Source organism: Alligator sinensis, unplaced genomic scaffold, assembly GCF_000455745.1.
Source record: "Alligator sinensis unplaced genomic scaffold, ASM45574v1 scaffold904_1, whole genome shotgun sequence".
NCBI lineage: Eukaryota > Metazoa > Chordata > Crocodylia > Alligatoridae > Alligator > Alligator sinensis.
The window spans coordinates 327600-348183 of record NW_005842587.1 but is presented as its reverse complement, the minus strand read 5'-3'; positions in this window follow the sequence as shown (position 1 = coordinate 348183).

Sequence of the window (20584 nt, the reverse complement as noted above, 5' to 3'; positions counted from 1 at the left end):
AGAAGACAAGCTCTGCCTATAGAAGCAAAGTATTCAGCACTCTGATTTACCTTTTATGTGTATTGTAATGTAGGATATGAAGTGCATATTACTCACTATTAAAATATACCCATTAAAAACAGTTATTGAGGACACTTTTTATAGACCCTTTGCTGATACTGAATTTTTTATAATATCATGCAGTTATAAATCTTGCTCCATGAATGGAAAGGAGAACTCCCTACATGCCAAATGGTAACTAAGACATACTTAAAAAACAACATACTTCAGGCTAAAGTAGAAATCTAGCCACCGAAGCGAGGAAGGTTTGAGAGCAGAAACCCTAACATCCAAAGAACATTTAGGCTAGGAACAGACATTCAAAAAGCCTGAGCCTGAATTGATTCAATCATTGCAGGTTAGTCTAACCTGGCTAGACTGAACCAGTTTATAACCGCACAGTCATCCTAGACATGCAGGCACATGCCTACAGTGTCTCAGGCTAGGAGCAGGGGGTGCTAGAGTAGCCCTCCTGTCCCTTCCACAGTGCTGAGCTGAGGGCGGGGCATGGCCAGCCTCTGGCAGGATGCTCTGATTAGGGAGGGGTCCCCCGCCCCTGCTCCTGACCAGCCCAGCAAAGGAATTGATAACACAGTGTTTATCACCCCATTAAGAAACCAACAGAGAGACATTACCAGCTATCCCTTGATTCTGCCTTTGTCTCATCTGCCACAGGACAGACTGGAGCCAGCATGTGGCCTGCTAGCTAATGCTGAGATGTGTCTGTGTAAGGCAGAGTGGAGGGGGCAATTCCTGCTTAGCAGGGGGAAGCCAGGCAGATGCCTGCAGTCTGCCAGAGCTGTAGCCAGAGAATAAAGAGGTGGGGCCAGCCCTGCTGTGGAGCAGAGAGCCCCACCAGCCTAGAGAGCATGCCAGGATGCTGGGGGAGTCTGATTTAACTTAAACCAGCGAGGGGTCTGGGACAGACATTGTATAAACTGGTTTGATCCAAATCTATATTCAACCATGTTTATCTTAAAGCAGTTTCAGCCATTTTGAACTGGTTTATGTGCACTGAACATTTGTTTTGTAATAGGTTTTAACCAGTTTCTGATCACTTAAACCAGTTTATGTGTAATGTCTGTCCCTTGCCTTATGGGGGAAAGAAAAGACAGAAGAAAACTGAATAAGAAAGCAGCAACACATGAACACAAGGGACTAAACGCATAAAGTCTCATTCAACTCTCACTGCTTCAGACCACATGATTAGAGTCAATTAGATGCTCCATAGATATTATCCCATCACGAGGAAAAGTCAGCATAACATGATGTGGGTGGTATCCAAAGCTTGACCATAACATTATGGAAGGATATGTTATTGGCTGGAGAACATTACATAAGGGACAATTCTACAGTAGGTGAAGACGGATAAGAATTTTCAAAGTCAAAGTGAAACTCTTGCCAACAGCCAAATGCCATGCTTGTATGTTGGGATGGTGCCCACTGAGGAGGCCCTGGGTTTGAGACTTAGAACCACAAAAGGCCCAAGGAGCATCAGAAACAACTTCTCCAGGACTACGATGCTTGGCTGTCACTGTAGAGTGCTTCCCATCTCTTCATATCTATTCCAGTTCCCCCAATTCCAGCTACTACGTCTCAGGTCAGTGAGACAGCAGGGAATCAGACAGGAGCAGACAGACACACAGTGAGCATGTCTATACATGCACTTTACTGTGCAGTAGACTAATTTACTATGCAGTAAAGCATCACAATCTACATGTGTGTAGCAATTAGGCCAGTGTAGACTAAGTTACTGTGCTGTCAGATAGTACTTCTGTCTGATGGGACTATCTGATGGCACAATAAATTACTATGCTTAAATACACATGTAGATGCTGACAGGGCTGGCTGGGGCATGAGGGTGCTTCAGCGTGGGGTTAGCCAGCAGGCAGCCCCTGCACTGAAGCACCCTCATGCCCCAGCTAGCCTCTCTGCAGTACATGGAGCAGCCCTGGGCTGGCAGGCTGACCCCCTAGGTACTCTGCCAGCCCAAGCTACTCCCACTGGGCATCATGTGCTGCACATGAATAACCTCTGGAGCTAATTGCTCCATTTTTTTGCTCCTGGGCATACATACCAACAGTATGCCCAGGAGCAAAAAACTCCAGAGCAATAAGCTCCCAAGTTTATTCACACACATTAATTGCATGTGTAGATGTGTCCAGTGGGTATCACTTAACAGGGAGATGTGGAGAAGTAGGAAAGTACCAATTACTTTTAGTCCTGGGGAGAAGAGAACATGCTGCTCTGGAAACAATGTTTATTGGAAGAGGAGGCGGCAGTGCTAATGAGTTATTCAGAGAGAGAAGGGAAATTGGAAGTTTTTTGTGGCTAGGAGTTCAAGAGCCTTTCCCACAAATTTAAAGGAAATGCCACTCCTGATCAATACTACATTTTCATGCAAGTTAGGTTGGGGTTTCCTGGGAACATGAAAAAGGTGGCATTTTTGTGCAATACCACCATATGCTCATAGCATTCAGGGTTGTGCAAGGTTCAAGGTGTATATACTTTCTTTGCAGGGTTGCTGATGACTTTGGCTTGTAATGCTGATTCCTGATCACTGCTGCATTCTCAGGACTTTTTTTTTTGAGAGGCCTGGTCTACACGTTTTTGTCTCTGTTCATGTCCTACCATTAGAGGAGTGATTTTATACCAGTATAATGAATCTGCTGCCTACAATGGAAGAATATATGTCCTGATGATGCTTGTACTGGTATAGTTTATTCCCACAAATTTATAGGAATAAGCTATACCAGTATCAGCACTTTTGCATCAATACCTCTCCATTCACACTTAGAGATGCTACACCAATTTTCCTATATTAGTTTCAATGTCAAGGTGATCACAGTAGCACAAAACTAATGCCTAGACAAGCTTTGAGAAGGATGTGTTGCATCAGAGCCAGGGAAGGGAGTATGGCAAGGGGACATTCTGGCTTGCAGTAGTTACCTTTTCTGTCTGTCATTGCCATGTTCTTCCACTTGCCTATGTGGGATTTATAAGATGCTCTGACCATATTTTAAAATTTGAATTACCCAGTCCAGCCTGTGTCACTCAAAACACCATCAAATTATATGTTGTTTCACACAGGGTAAGAAGTGTGAGCTTGAGACTCGCTGGGCACATCTACATGAGACATTTACTGCAAAGCAAACTAATTAGCTCCATAGTAAACATCTTGCATCTACACATGCAGGGCTATTAGGCTGCAGGCAACTAATAAACTCTGCAGCAGGATAGTACTTGTAAATGCAAGTACTATCCTACTGCCAAGTTATTTACTGCACAGCAAGATGCATATAGGCGCCAACCCTAGTAAATTGCACCCAGTCAGCCCATCCAGCAGCTGCAGGAGACTCATGGCCCAATGAGTTCCTCTGCCATCTGATGCAGCCACCCATAGCTTGGGCCTGCCCCCCAGTGCCCCCTGCCAGCCCAGGGCTGTCCTCTAGACTGCAGGCCCAACTGTTGTTACCAGCTGGAGCCTGGGGCTAACGCCTATGTTCCTTGCTAGCCTGGGGAAGCTGTGGCCAGAGTTTGGAGCTTTCCCTGGCCGCTGCAGGGCAGAGCCCTGGCCTAAGCTGCTCCTCCCCAGCACAGTTTGCTGCTGTCCCAGGTGCACATGTAGATGCTGCACCCAGGAGTAGTATACTGCAGAACAAATTATTCCGCTGTTTATTCAGTCATTTTAAGTGCGCATGTAAATGTGCCTAGAGTGGTTTATAATCTGATTACAGGCACACACGTTTTGCTCTTTTGCATGTGACCCTGTGAACCCATTTCCTCTATACATTTAATCCTTACCTACTTATGTGCTTTTGCTGAAACACAGTAAGAAGGTTTTGTTCTAAGTTTCCCATCAGTGTTTGTAAGTCCCAGGATCAGTTCTCACTCTACAGATTTTATTATTTGTTCTAACAGTTCAGGGTCAGCTGGGCCACAACCTTGCGAGGCCTCAAGAGTTCTCCTGTTTGTGTGTGTTCCAAATGGGCCCCCTTGGAAAACTGCAGCACGAAGGGTGGGTCCTGAAGAATGTTTATTGCCTTAGCCACGCCAGCAGTGCTCCAGTAGTTTACAGTTCCTCTCCCATGAAAGCTCCGATTCTTCTGTGACTTGAGGGTTTTAGTATATGTGAGGCCTTCTGTTGTTGCAAATAAAGGGGGAGAGAAAGAAACAGGAATTGAAGGCTAAGTAGACCTGCAAGGATCGCAGTTTGGGCTGACTGAGATCAGACGCTTCCGTTTAGAATGGGGAAGTGTATGGCTCTCTGACCCTGCTTTATGCTCTAAATACCAACTCTGTTTTCTTTTAGAAGTGTACAGGGTACAGACGGTGCTGCAAGCAGGATCCTTAAGAACTGCGTAGTCTGAACAGTATGTCGGCTGCCTAACTTGCTCCTAGGGGATTGGGGAAAAGAAAATTAACTACCTGTAGGCTTGTTTGCTAAGTGCACAAATTGGAATCCCCGAGAGGGACATTCAGCTATAGCAGGTTCAAATTTATTTCAAAACACACTTTATTATTATTATTCTCCAATACAAGGAGTGCTCCAGCAGGAGAATACTCAAGCAACCAAAAAGCCTCACAGGGAAGTTTTTATGGCTAGGTACAGGCATTCAAAAAACCTGAGGTGGAATCAATCTAAGCTACACAGTTTCCTGTAAGCGGCATAGTTTAGATCAGTAATGAACAGAACACACATTTGCCCTTTGACAGTGGGGTTCGGGGGGAGGGGGGGGGCAGAGCAACACACATCTTAGACCAGGTTCTACCATTTTTAAACCAATCTGCGTGCTGAACTTCTGTTTTGCTATGGGTATAGACCAGTTTTTGATCACTTATACTGGTAAAAGTGTAATGTCTGTACTTGGCCTATGTTTTAGAGCTATTGCTTCAGGCAGTTTGCAGGCTCAGACATTTGGATCTCCACAGGTCGTACCTGGGTTGCTGCTTACAAGCGTGAAAGATAGAAACATATCTTTTTAACAGAATCAAGGCTGAAACTGTTATAGAGGATCACAGGACTTGAGGAGCTGGGCCTTAAACATGGTCCAATAAGCCCAATGATGGATTAAAGCCCAAGTGCTAGCACCATGCACCCTTTCTGTTTCAGTACTTTCCTTGAACATAGAACTGTCATTTATCCCGAACATGTTGGAACAGCAATGCTTGTTTTCAAAATCTGGCATACATATCTTGTTGGCCTCTCACCAAATTGCTGTCAGGGGAGCCAGTCAATAACCCCCAGCACATTTGAAACCTTTAGGCCTAGTCAGTCAAGGCACTGTTCTTCAGCCCAGAGGCTTTGTTCACACAGTCAAGGTATACATCTTTTTAATCTAGTGCTCTTTCCCAAGAAAAACTATACTGTAACTGCCTGTCTCCAAATTTCATTCTTAATGCCTCAGGTGCCTACCATAGCTGAGCACACACCTCTTCTCAGAAACTCGCCAACCATTTGCAATGTGAATCTTCAGGGACATACAGTGGATTTAAGCAAGTGTGCATATATTTTTGCACAGAATTTCTAAATACACCCTTGCTCTTACTCAAAAGAGAACACAACAAAGGACAGATGATTAGAAAACAAAGTTTTTGAGGGTAATCCCCCTCAGTTAGGCTCACCATTGCATCATAACTCCCTTGGTATCCATCTGAGTTTAAGGAAGTAAGCAGCTCTAGGTTTATTTTCTTTGATTCTGTTGAGTCCTACAGAGACATCAGACCCTCCCTGCAGTAAACATACAAACACTTTTCCTTCCTACTCAAAACTTTGCATGTCTCTCCTTATCTTCCTCCTGGCAAGACTTTTTAAGCCTTCTCTTGCCACCTTCTGTCTCTCTACAGCAACAGAATGTTATCAGCAATGAGATGGATCCCAGCCCTCTACAGACAGAGTGGGTCAAACTGGTTTGCCCAGGTCTCAGCTAGCTCATTGTTCCCAGCTTTCTCCAGTTGTCCATTAAACTTTAATCACTGTTCATTGTCCCTGTCTGCTAGGAATATGGTCTGTCTCTGCTAGCCCACCCATACACATAGCCAGGGGCATTGGATGACTCAAGTGAGCTCAACAGAGCTGTTTGCTTACATCATCTGAGGATCTGGCCCAAAATGTTGTACATTAATTACCCAGAAATTATTGATTGGTTACTGGTAATATCAGAAACCACATCTCCAGAACTGGTAAATGTGAAGGACAGTTTTCTCCTTTTTTTATGTATCTATTTCATTTCTTGATAATAGTAAAACAAGCCACCAGTGTGTTTTAAAGGATATAATATTATTTAAGTGCTTTAAGTTAATTGGACTAGATCTTGTAACTTTGTAAATTATGCTGAGTTATGTGTAAATATACTGCCTGTCACATTTAAAGGGACATACTCAAGGTGGTAGCCCCACATGTTGACTTACCTTACTAAACTGATTTTTCCAGAATAGTCTTATTTTCAGTTCTTATTGAAGTTCCTGCATCAACAACTTGTGATTTTATTGAGAGTCTTGCAATATTTGATTATTTTTTCTCATATCCCCAAGTCCCTGAATTCATGGGATTAAGTAAGAATCTCAGCTTTCATTAAAAAAGTAAATTTCTGTCCCTTCCAGTTCCAGACAAAAGCTTGAAAATGTGACCAAGACACACCCTAAAAGCTCAGAAACCAGAAGACAAATAAAATGAGTCTGAAGTCTGTAATGTTTAAAATCTCATGACCTGTGATTTTTTTGAGCCTGACTCATGATATTTGAACATTTAGATGTAGCAATACTGAAGTTCATGTAATTTGTTGTAAGTGTAGGTTTACAAAATCAAAACAAAATAAATTCAAATGGCCACACTTTTATGCAAGGCTATGCTAATAATCTATTGTTGGTGTGCAAGGGAAAGAACAACTCATTTAGTTAGAAACCTCCAGGGGATTACTATAAACAACAACAAAAACCCACAAAAGAGATTTTAAGAGTTATGAAAAATGCCCAGTGTCCATTTAAATAAAAGCTGTGCAACATTTGGCTAATATAACACTCCACTTGGGGACTGATGCATTGCATACATGCCATATCCCAGCTGATAAATTAGAGAATTTCTTTTACTACTTTCACATGTTAGATTTTCATAAATAGGGACCCAAGCTCAATAAAAAGGCAAACACCTGGAAACCCAGATCATGACTGTGGAAGAAACATTAATTAATTTTATGGCAGAGCTTTATAATGGACTGTATAAAATTTCCTACTGTAATTGGTATATACATTCAACGGTTTTATTGTATGTCAGAGCACATTATTCTGCACAGCTGCTAGAGAAGCATTGCTGAACTGGTGTTTCTCTTCCATGACAAACACCTATTAAGCAGTCAGCATAAACTCTTCTTGTTACAACCTCTGACATCACCCCCAGGGCAAGCGGACACAGAACTGCAATTGCTGAACTGCGTATGAAAATTATAGTTTTATTGTCTACACAACTGAAGGTTTAACTCTGACTCCTGTTCCAGTCAGCTCAGCTATAAAGAAGTAATTCTTTCATAGAACAAATAAGCACAGTAGACCATTGTAATCCAAGGAACAGGCACTATTTATGCATTGGAAAGACTTGTTCACAATAATGCTAACAATCTACTGGTCCAGAAGCCACTATTTTAGCAGCTGTAGAGAAAAAAAGCACAACTAACAAGATACTATACAGAACTGGATATAGCCTTTTAGAACACAAATGGAATAATCTTTTTTGACGCTACTGTTCTATCTGTTAGTTTAATATGCATGATTGATAAGTAGGGACCATGTATTTAATGTTTATATAGGCGTCTTCTCCCCCATAGCGTTCAAAGACTTCCAGTGTCTCTTGAATCAGATCTCCAATGTTTTCACGCTTGTGCTGACTGTAGTCAATACCATCTCCTGAATTAACTGGATAATAAAAACAAATGCAAAAGTTATGTTAGAGTTTTCCTTGTAACTTTCTGAAAACAGGACACAGCTAAATAGAATTGCTTGTCAATAACAGGGACTTCACTCTAATTTTTATTCGGTGACATACAAAGTTGAAAGATTTGAATAAAAAAAATCTTAGGTATCTCTAATACCTGCTCCTGCTTCCACTTGAAATTAGCAACATGCCTTAAAGATATTTTTAATGTAGCCATTACCATCTAGCTACAAATTCAGATTTAAATATCACAGAAAACATATTTTATTAACATGCAGAGGCTTCATCTGTGGACCGTGTCATATAGATAGTCAGGAATATCTTAAGACTATTTTTACTTCATTTCATAGCATTGCTTATTTAGGAGAAAATTCTACTGCCATACTTATAAATGCTTATCTATGAAATGTGATTTAAGCTAGGTCTCTTGTGGTATGAAATCCTTAATGGATAATGTTTTGGGATTGTTCCATGCTAAACAACAGATCCACATGCCTACAGTGTTTCAGATAGTGGAGCTCAAAGAGGGAGAGTGTCACTTGGCCTAAATGAGACATTTGGAGCACTACATGGCACTCAATCAATTTCTGCTTCCTGAAAAATGTGTTAAATTAAGTCAATGTCAAAAGGACAAATTATTCTAGTCCTTAGATGGAATAATATTTGTTGCAGCCTTCTTTAGTATGGAGCAGGTTGGAGACTGGCTAGTAACAAGCATTTGAACAGATATGGCATAGTTATTAATGTAACTTATTAACATAAGAATCCCAGCACAATTATCTTTGTGGCAACTTAAAAAGTGTAACAGAGTGCCAGATAATCCTTGCTTGTGGTGGTTTCACAAGATTTAAGTGGAGAAATGTTCTGTAGTTGCTTCAAAACAGTAATCTGAAATCTCCACAGATACAAAAACAAGCGTGAACATGCTTCAAAAATATATCCGACGTGTTTTGGCAAGGACCCTATGGGCTCTATTGTAGCCAGGATATGTAATGCCTGGGAGTGGTTACAATCAGATGCTTGTCTGGTGGCCTACCTAAAATTACTTGGTGACCTTACTCCAGCTAGTGGTGGATAAATGCCCACATCATAAATGTAGCACCCCAAATAACATCATGTGGCTATTTTGCTGACATACTTAGCAGACAGGCCAAAGGTACAACTGTCAAAGAGGCCAAACCAAATTCTCATTGCTAGTGATGGTGGTTCCTTTCAGGTTGGGATTATGGCACATCACAGTCTACTGCATGGCAGGTCGTACTCAGCAGAATACTTACATGTGTAAAGTTAAGCCCATGCTTAAATGCTTTACTAAGTCAGGGTCTAAATAGGGCCTGGGGTGGTGTGGGTGCTAAGGTACACAGTTGACAGCCCAGAGTGTTGCAAGTTTGAGGCTAGAGAAAAAGCACTCATGGCATGGCCTGTCAGATTCCAGCAAATCTGCAAATTCTACTAAATATCTTGCCATAAGGAAAAGGCTTAAATGATCTGGGGTGTAGGTAGCTGTACTTCTTACAGAGAGAAACTGGTATAAGTTTTGCAACCTTGCTCATATGCAAGACATCAAGTGAATGCTGGTGTAAAAATTACCCTTTCACTGAATTTTTTTCTGTGAAATAACTTCTCACATGCTCAGTTAAATACATGGGAGTTTTTCAATACCCTGATATGTTTTTATACATTGTTTACTTTCTATTTGCAAAATACTATGTATAAGCATATAGTAGGTAATGATGGGGATTCTCAGTTGAAAGGCGTTAGTTTGTTCTGATATCTTCCTTTTAAAACCACTTTTATACATGGATACACACACAGATGCACGTGCGCACCCCCCCGCAAGCGTAAGTGGACATATGTAAATATTCAGTTACTTTGAAGGATTTGAGGGTCCAATGTCTGTGACATCAACATTTATTGTGGAAATGCCTATAATGTCAGAAATAATTGATTATCACATCACACACAAGACAGCAGGCTGATATTAAATGGGACAGTATTTACACAAAACAGCTTGTCAATCAGCAGTTGAAAAAAAGAACAGCATTAAAAATGAATTAAATTTTCATTAACCATACTTTTACCTTAAAAAAACAACACTTGAGACTCATTGTGGCACTGTAAAGCGTACACTCCTGACAGCGTTCAAACAGTTGTAAATTCACCAGTGCAGAAGTGGAAGCCCTGAACCCTGAACTTAGGTCTTGGCAGGTAAGTAAATGAATTACTCATTTTCAAAGCTTTTGCTAAAATCTTTGATCTGTCATTTTTAAGCCCACACTCATGCTCTGTTAATAAGCTGAAAAAGCTTTCACGGTTCTTTAAAAATTCCCTTAAAAATTCTACACTTGTGAAATAACAGTGATATATTACAGACTGGGAGGTCAGAGTTCAGACTGTAGAGGGTGAATATCCTCTGTAGTTTTGGTGGTGGCAGGACATATGTTCCAGAATAATTTTTAGATGCTTTTAATACTTGGACAAGAATGGTAAAATAATTGCTGTGAGGAATGACGGATTGGAGGCTTGATTAAAAGATACCCAAGAGGGTCAGGCTGATTAGGGACATAGTATGCAAAGGATAACTTAAGTGATGTGCAGACTATCATTACAAAAAATACTTTGACAGGCTGTGTGGACAATGTGCAAGGTTCATATCTTCAAGACAGCCACGTTCCACCCTAATTTTATGACCTCGGTTACAGCTGCCAATACTGGAAAGCTTATCTCTACGCAAAGACACCTGCTAAGTACCACAGTAGCTACCGTCCACAGTTATAAGAATTAGCAAATCTTTCAGAAGTATAAAGTAATGATTAACCCACTAGGAGAGTAACTACCCCAGCATTTGCCAGCACCAGATGGATGAGTCAGATTGATTTCCTCAACACACCTGAGGTTGACTATCTAGTCATAATAAGGATGAAAGTTTGATGGAAAAAATGCAGTTGAAGAGTGGTGGTGTCAGCCTGCCCGTCTCTGTTTTAATTTTATTTCCATGTTAGTTTGTCTGTGAAGCCAACTGTCAGCCACAAAAATGCATGTGCAATGTGTGAACACGGATGTGATTCAAGTTCTTTATGACACTGTCCTTTGTAAGGGAGAATTGTCAACTTAAAAAATGTTAGAAAGCACATTTACTTGCTCATGTTCTCAAAGTGAAATATCTAGCAGATTCAGCATGCACCAAGGACTTTTGTTCTCAGAGCAAATGGTATTACTGTATAATAGAACAAATTTATGGAAGCATTACTAGGATTTCAGATATAAAGGAATGGAATTGGGATAATATTTTACATTCCTTTCATGGATGAAAAAGTTAGTTCTCTGCCTCCTAAATGCTGCATAAAAGTTTTTATGCTATTTAAAAGTGAACTAAGAGACTGTTTGCCTGTCAAAACCTGCTTTAGCTGATGAAATCATGAGCACATGTGTAGGAGTGGCATTCTTTACCCTGCTGTAAGTGTTAGTGATGCCATCTACTGTAGCAGAGGAAACAAATCTGAGGGCCTGAACTCAGGTCTTGGCAGGGGCATGAAGAAGGATCTACAGTTTCTTGAGATTTGAGTCCGGACATGTTTCTGTTCATGACTCAGGATATTGAAGAGATTTTAGTACAATTTGTTTTCCATTTCAGTCCATTTTAAAGTTCCACAGAGCTACTTTTTCATGTACTAATATTACAATCACAACCTTTTAAAGAAGCGTAAGCAATTTTTATCTTTGTGTTAAAATTTAGTAAATGGGGGCAGTCATCCTATTTTGTGGCAAGCCAGCTTGTCAGATAGTTTTTTTAATAATCTCAAAGTGTACTAGGCATTCTTTCAGCTCATTTGATTTCTCTCTAAGACAGAGCAGGTCTTGACTCAGTGGTAGTAACGAAAGTGTGCCCTTGATTATGCCTGTTTCCAGGCTCCTACTTCAGGTATGACATGAATTAAACTGGAATGGCTGTACAAATGTACAGGCAGAAAAGTCATAACATTTGACATAATAGAACTATGCAAAATTTTAAATACTTCAAGTTGGCTCAGGTCTTTTTTTAATAAAGAATGAGATTAAAAGAGATATCTGAAGTGACTTTGAAGAAAGCCCTTGACCCACTGTTTAAGCATTTTTTTAAATAACAAAAATGTAAAACTGGGATCAATGGCCACTCAACAATTAAATGCTAAGCACCCCCAGCCCCCTCACTCCCAAATATATTTTTTTCTTGGGACATGCTGGCCCCAGCAGCCATTTTACAACTATTGTTAATTAGGAATATATAGGTCTTAGATAATGGTTTTTCATCTACAATCCAAAGCACTTTGTTATAGCAGTGTCACTCTCCCCGTTTTAGATCTTGGGAAACTGAAACACAGGAAGAGGTCAGTAAGAAGTCACAATTTTTTGATTTCCTTATCCTAGACAATAAAAATACTATTTGTGAACTATGATGAACATTTTCTTAAAGTGGTTAATGAAGTTCTTCAGGGTCAAACCAGCTAACTATATCAGCCATTAAAAATATTACAATAATCCCAACACAATAAACACTTCATTGAATAACAGTTATACTCTTATTAACAAATGAAGGTACTGCAAATGAGCTGCTGATTATGAAATCATATTTTTACCGGAAAGCTGATCACAAAATAAAATATAACATTAAGGAATATTATCCAAGGTCAGACAGCATATAAAAAAATAAAATATTTTCTCCTGGACAGGAGAAACAGGAACAAACTGAAGGCTAATGTTAGATATAACGACATATACACATAATAGGACTCAAATAACTCATTTATGAAGTCACCATTCTGAGCTAAACTTCCTATAAATATTTACTTCTTTTAAGTATTTATTTTAAAAAGTGAATGCAATACTTATTAAGGATGCCAGCTTGCTGATATGAGAGGCAAGTGAAGTACAGGAAGTACAAACTTCTTCACATAGCTCATGTCACTGTTTCTAAAAGTTATCTATTGTGGGATGACCAAAGTTAGTAATGAGAAGCTTGTTTGGTCTTCAAGTTCATGTAGCCCTGGTACAGCCTAATGGATGGACGCTACTTTTTCCATTCATTCAGAAACTCTTATCATTAGGGTACAGTTTTTAGTCCCAACTAGCCAGGCCAGATTTAGGTGATAAAATGACAAGTGAAAAGCTACGTATCCCATCCCATGTCCTCTACAACCATGTAGCCCGTGGTGGACAATTATTTCAGGTGCAGGGCCATTTAACAAGGTTTGATGAGCTTTCAAGGGCCACTTGACAGTAGCCCTGCCCCCCCAGTCACTATCCTGGGACTGGAAGTCCCACCCCTAACCCCTGATCCTTGCTACTGGAAGTCCGTCCCCTTGCCCCCCAGAAATACTCCTTTTTTGTGGGGGGTTAGAAACAGAAAAAAACAAATCATACTCTAAAATTCAAACACTTACTATAACATATTTTAATTTTATTACAAAAAATATTTTGTCATGATTTGTGTACTGTATATAGAGGTTATTGTATAATAACTAAAAAAAAATTCTTAGTCTTTTGTACTGTGGGGGAGTGTGTGGTTGGGTGTGTGTGTGTGTGTTTGCTGGGGGTGTGTGTGTTGATGTACAGTGGAATGTGTGTGTATGGTGGGTGTGTGAGCGTGTATGATGGGGTGGGGGTGGGGGTGTGTATGTGTGCATGTATGGTGGGGTGTGGGGGTGTGTGTGTGGGTGTGTGGGGGAGTGGGGGGTGTATGGTGGTGTGTGTGTATATGGTGGAGTGTGGGGTGTGTGTGGTGGGGTGTGAGGAGGTCTGGGGGGTTGTGAGGGGATGTGGGTGTGTGGCGGGGTGTAGGGTATGTTGGGGGAGTCATGTGGCATTTGTGGAGGGTGTGTGTGTGGCTCTGGAATACACTGGTTTCTGGAACACACTATCCGCTCCTGCAGTCAGTGTAGGAAACACTGCGGTGTAGGTGTGTGGCATTTGTGAGGTGTGAGGGAGGGTGGGAAGGGTGTGGGGACCCCTCCCACACTCTCTCCATGGCACAACAGCAGGTGGGGTGCTTGGGTTGCTGGTGCCCAGCTCTGGCACTGCATATTGTGAGGAGTGCAGCCCCCTGCCGGGCAGTCTCTATCACCGGCGCTCCCCGCACATGTGCAGAATGGGCAGGAAGCCCGAGGTACTGGAGCTGGCTGCCTTCCTTGCCCCAGCTGGCTTCAGTACCTGGGGCTTCCCATCTGTGCCATGCCAGTGCAAGAAGCACCAGAGATACAGATGGCCTGGCAGGAGGCTGTGCTTCTCGCCATGATGTGCAATGCTGGCCAGAGCCAGGCACCAGTGCCCCAAGCACCCCCACCTGCTGCTGCTGCTGCCCCCAATGCCTGCCAGGGCTGTGCACCATGGGGGTGGGGTGGGAGGGGTCCCCACACTTCCCACCCTTCCTCACACCCACACCCTGCCCAGTCAAGCACTGCACTGCTGTCACCCACCAGGGCATGGGTTCCACGCTGTCACCAGCCCCACGCTCCATGCTCCTGCCCAGCAGGTCCCGCCCCCTCACTTCCCTACCTGCTCCCAAAGGAAGTGGGATGCCAGGGAAGCCTGCAGCAGCAACTCTGCTCGGTGCTGATGGGGCTGGGCCCCTCTGTCCATGAAGGTGGGAGTGAGGCATAATAGGGTATGTTGGGGGTGGGTGTAGGCGCCTCGCTCCCACCCTCATGGGCGGAAGGGCTGGCGGGATACAATTTGTTGGTGGGGGCTACAGGCTAGATGAAAGTGCCTGGTAGGCCGGATCTGGCCCGTTGGCCATATTTTGCCTGCCCCGATGTAGACTCAGATTCTCTCAAAGTCTTAGACATCTAATTGTTGCATTGGCACTTGGACGCCTAAATGCCTTGGCATATCTGAGCCATAGTTCCTAAAAGAGCAATTATTTTTCAAAACTTTACAGTTTATAGCATTATTATTAATGAAGCAAAGGGAAAAAAACAATTAGAAATCCCATTTGAGATTTGGGTCTTGCTGTGCTTGGCACTCTTCAAGCACAAACAGAAGAGAGCTGCCTGCCCTGAAGAGTTTACAGACTAATTCAGATCAGATTAAAATAATTCTAACTGGTAATATAAATTATTCTAATATCTAAGATAATCAGTGTCTGACTAATGATCTGAATCACACTTCTCACATCAAATACATTTTGCAGCATTTTGCCACTAATTTACTTTTCTTCACCACTAGCTGGGTGGAGCGGGGGACAGGACTGCAGAATGTGGGGCAGTACTTGCAGAGATCCCCATACTGGCCCTAAATGCACTGGCTGGGGTACGAGAAGCAGTATGACCGCATTACTGTAGCACTGTCCCTTAGCTAATTAGCATTGCTGAGATGCCAGATATATGAGAGACAGGCTCAAATGCTGCACTAATGGGGCAATACTGCTTCTAGTAGGCAAAATGGCTCATTCAGAGCTAGCTTGGGTATTGCTACACAGGACTGCACTGTGCCATGTAGACATACTTGGTGCCTCTTGTCACTTCCACTTCAAATGCAATGAAGAGGGCTGAGTTGGCTTGTGGCTTTGCTTGCTTTAAAGGACCTTTGTGTAGCTGTATATATAGATCCCTTCACATGTCTTAGGAACCTCATATCAAGATGTATTTTCTAAATTAATGCAGGACCAAAATAAACAATTCCACTGACAGACAGACTCAAACATCAATTGCATAAACTGACTTTGGAAGCTACTGCATAGATCCAAATAACAAGTGTAATGTACCTGGAAAGTTAAAAAGTATACATTCTTTATTATTACTCTGAAGGAGACCCTGAAAAGGACACAGGTTCCATTTTGTTATACAAAAAAGTTTTGTTTTACTTGACCTTTTCAAAATACCTTTAATCATTTTAGTATTATTTATTTAACTAATAGGTCTACCAGGCCAAATCTTACCCTTGAAAATTCAGACACCTTCCACTGATTTCACCATGACTAAGAGTTATGTATCCAAAGGTAGAAATTGACTGCTTATTTTACCTTTCATCAGATCAGAGTTGTTGATAATGTTTTACAATGCCACAGTGTTTAGGCTGCAAACGCCTATGCAAACATATGTGGAATTCATCACTGAAACATTTCTGTTCAGTTGAGATTTGGGGAGTCTATATTCACTTAATAGTTTCTCTTTAAATGTGGTCCCTTAAAAGTTCTTCATTGTTTTCATGGATAGCCTGCTTTAACCAGAGAAAGAACCTATATTTCACATTGTCTTCTACATGTAGCTAGATTTTAGTTTATTTAATAAATTAACATTTATTTTTAAAAGCCTATTGTTTCTAAAAATACAGTTCTGATTGTTTACAGCCCAGGGAAAGAATGGAAGAAATGATCTAATTGGAAAGGAAACATTTGACTGACTTGTGATGTTTTTAGTAATGATGCAAGCCTATTGGAAATAGTTTTAGCTACTTGTAAATTGCTGCTTAAAAAAAGTCTTGAAAATGAGCCAAGATAGCAGCTGTTATCAGTTTTCTATTTCCAAGAAACATTAGCAACATCAGACGCAATCCATTCTAAATCCAGACTTTTGTTTTATTGAGGCACTAAAATGAAAAGAAAATCACAGATTTTTCTGACAAATGGTATTAACAAACATATGCAACCAATGGGGGTGAAAAAAGATATTTATTAAATTATTTATCTTTGTAAGTACTTACATAGCTCTAATTACTTCAACTTTGAAGTCTGCCCATGTTTGGACTAGTGATCAATATCAGACAAAGCAGTGTTAAATAATCTTAGATAAACAGGCATGCACAACAGGGGACAGGAACGTGAAGGCGAAACCTCAGTGGCCTTGATGCACTGTTTACTGTTGCAAAATAATAAATTAGGTCACAAATCATGTTTAAAGTGCAAAACTTGTGCAGATCAGTTATTTTCCCAATTATTTGGGATATATATGAGCTTGTACAAATTATTTGTTGATTGCAAGCTAAAAACTGTTTATATGAGCAAAATAGAGTGGATTTCCTAACTATGACCTGAAAATATGTTTGCATGTTATGCAATGCTAACTTCTTTCCCAATTCTAGCTTATTTAGTGGGGAATTAATGCAAACAATGAATAAATACATAGAATAACCATTATTTATTTCACACAATAATGTAAAGTGGCAAAGCAGAAAGTCCAAACATATTTTAGGGATAATTGATTTTTATATAAAACATGATAACACAATCGGTTTTAATAACAAGTTCATTAATACTTAAAATCAAGATGCCTCACAATCCCTCCTTTTTCTCCTGTAAGAAAGCCTTTGCTCATCCAAGCAAACTGCTGAGGCGAGCAGGGCCATAAGCCTTTACAAGGGGATAGATCTCTAATGGAATATATTTTAATTCCATTTTTAAAAAGACATTTTAAAAATGTTTAATTCTTATGGGCCCCATTTTGTATAATTTGCATACTCAAAAGCTCTTTTGATTACAGTCAGAACTCTGATTATTCATTGACTGCAGAAATGGGCCCAGTATTGTCATTATAACATCTCCATATGGAAAATAAGTCAACTATATGGAATATAAGAATTACTACCTGAGCTGTATCCTGATCTAGAGTGACAAAAAAAGAGTGTGCCTATTTATTCTTTTTTTACTGACACTTAAAGAAACTCAAACAGAAATTAGGACCCTGTACAGACATTCAGTTCTCCTGAATAAATCCTCTCCCTGCTCCCTTTGCCTTTGGGGGTCATGCCAGGTAGGCATCTGGCCACACCCCCATGCCTTGAGCGGTGAGAGGGGAGGGACCCTGACAGGGGCTGCTGTAACCTAGCCAGGCAGATCCTGGCTGGGTTCCTGGAGGGAGGGAGGAATAAACCCCCTCCCTGTCCCCTTCACCTCATTGGGCCAGCGTCTGGCCGCACCACCGCCCCTGCTCTGGCTGCTCTGGAGGAATAACCCCCCTCTCTCCCCTCTTTTCCCCTCCCCTGGGGGACCCCAGCTGGTGTATGCCTGGCCAGGGGGGAACACCCTCTGTCAGGGTCCCTCCCCACTTGCCACTCCAAGCATGGGGGCATGGCCAGACACTGGCCAGCATGGCCCCCTAAGGCATAGAGGGCAGGAAGGGGGTTTATTCCCACCTCTGTCCTCTCTTCCCTGGGGAACCCCAGCCGGGTTCTGCTAGTCCCAGCTGCCACCTCTGCCACGCATCCCCAGCCAGGCAGATCCTGGCTGGGGTCCCCCTGGGGAAATATACTCCCCAGCCAGGCAGATCCTGGCTGGGGTCCGGCTGGGGAAATATCCCCCCTCCCTGCTCCCTTCACCTCAGGAGGCCATGCTGGCTGGTGTCTGGCCATACCTCCGCCCCTGGAGTATTGAGGTGGGAGGGACCCTGACAGGGGCAGCAACAGCCCTTCATGGTGCTCTGGGGAGTGCAAGCCTCTTCCCAGTGGTGGGGCTGTGCTGTGGGTGACAGCAGGGTGGGCAGAGCTGCCTCAGCCTGAGCAGGGCGAGTGGTGGTGGTGCTAGGGGGACCTTGGAGGGCTATGGCCACTCCAAAATTTATCTTAGCCCCTGTAGCCAGCCTTCTGAGCCCTGCTGCTGCTGCTTGCCCTGCACAGGCTGCAGCAGCACTGCCTGTCCCACTCCTGCATATAGCACAGCACTCCCACCAGCAAGAGGTTTACACTCCCTGGGACACCATGACAGGGACTGCTGCCCTTGTTAGGGCCCTTTCCCATTTGCTGCTCCAGCAACATGGGTGGGAGCATGGCCATGGTAAAGGGGACAGAGAGGAGGTTTATTCCCCCTTCCCTTTGCTTTCCCCCCGGGGGACTTCAGCTGGGGCCTGCCTGGCCAGGGGTGAATGGCAGAGGCAGTGGCAAGGGCTGGCAGGCTGGGCCCAGCTGGGGTCCCTGGGAGGGGAGGGGATGGTGGTGGGAATAAATCCCCTCCCTGCCCACATCATCTCAGGGAGCTATGCCAGCCAGTGTCTGGCCATGCCCCCACCTTTGGGTGGGAGGGGGGAGTGACCCTGACAGGGGCTGCTTCACCCTGGCCAGGAAGACCCTGGCTAGGGTCCCCTGGGTGGGGCAGGGTTTGGCCACAGTACTTCCCCCCCACAAAGTCTGGCAAGAGCTGCTTCCCCCTCTTTCTCAAGGCACACCCCGGCTGGGGTCCCTGCAGGCCAGGGTGGGGGTTTAAACACCTCCCCAATCATCTTCAGGCAAGCTGGGGCCTGACAATGCCTCTCCCCACCATCTCAGCTTCCCTCAGCCACTGCAGAAGGGAAGGGAGGGCTTGCTTTAGTGCCCCCAAGCTTCTGGCCTGAGCCATTTCAGGCTTGTGGCTACATTTCTGGAATCAAAAGTGAATGTCTATTCACTTGCTTGCTGGTTCAAATTATGCAGGTTAGACTAACTTGTAAAGATTGAATCAGTTCAGGCTCTGGCTTTTTGAATGTCTGTACTTAGCTTTCTGTACCAGCTGGGAACAGAACACACCCCCTTCACAATTCCCACACTGGTCTGGGTCCACCAATCAGGGCTGTCCTATGTGCTGCTGCCATCTGATGCCAGTGTTAGGAGAGCTTGCAGAGCACCTTGTGATATTTACACAAGCCCCTCACCGCCCACCCCGGCTGCTCAGTGTTAGCACTGCAAGCTCTCTATCGTTCCAGGCCTCAGCACTCAAATGGCTGTGCATGCAGCTATGGGTGAACGCGTCTACATTTTCATTTTAATGCAATGTAATTATGGCGCATTCAGTTTAGTACCTGTAATAACAGATACTGACTTAATGTTCTGAAATCAGCGCTACTGCACATTAACACAGATGAACACTTTTTTGTGATGTTAATGTGCATTAGACTAAGTTTACTGAACATTAGCTCATTACCATGGTTTTTGCCGGCTGCACTAATGCATAGTAGAATTAGTCTAATGCGCATTAAGCATCTCATGTAGATGAACCCAGGAAGTTTCTTTACCAAGAGAACAAACCTGGGAGAATTCTTCCAAATTATTTGAATGTATGTACACAGACTAGCTTGGGCAAGAGTGATTTAAAACCCCTGCTGACACTAGGCAGGGAGGTGGTTATGGAGAATGGTGCGAACTTGTCAAGATATAGTTTGAAGATATACAGAACTAGGCTTAACACCTGTAGTGATGAAGGCTAAGACCTACAGCACTGGAAACTTGAATTTGTTCATGTATATTCAAGCCAGGTATATACAGACAGTTGCATTATGAGACCTTCTTAAAATCCATAACAATAGCCTTCCTTCTGACCTCCAAGGCTAAAATATATTTCTTTCTGGTATCTATTTTAAACAAATATATTCAAATTGTGTCAACCATTTACAGTTTCCTTTTATTATTTTCTTTGAACCATGTACATTAAGGATTAAAAAGTTTGTGATCTTCCCATGATTTGAATTGCACTCATTTTATTAACAGAATGAGTTACAATAAATGAATGCTCATCAAAAGCCAGTTAACAAATATTCATTTTTTAGAAGAAAAAGCTTCTATCTGAACTGGTGGCAAAACCAAACAAAATAGGAAATGTGCATACGTTTTTACATTCTTGGCACTAAGCCAACTGTACACCAAACTGGCATTTTATAACACTGTAATCTTTATTTACAAGGG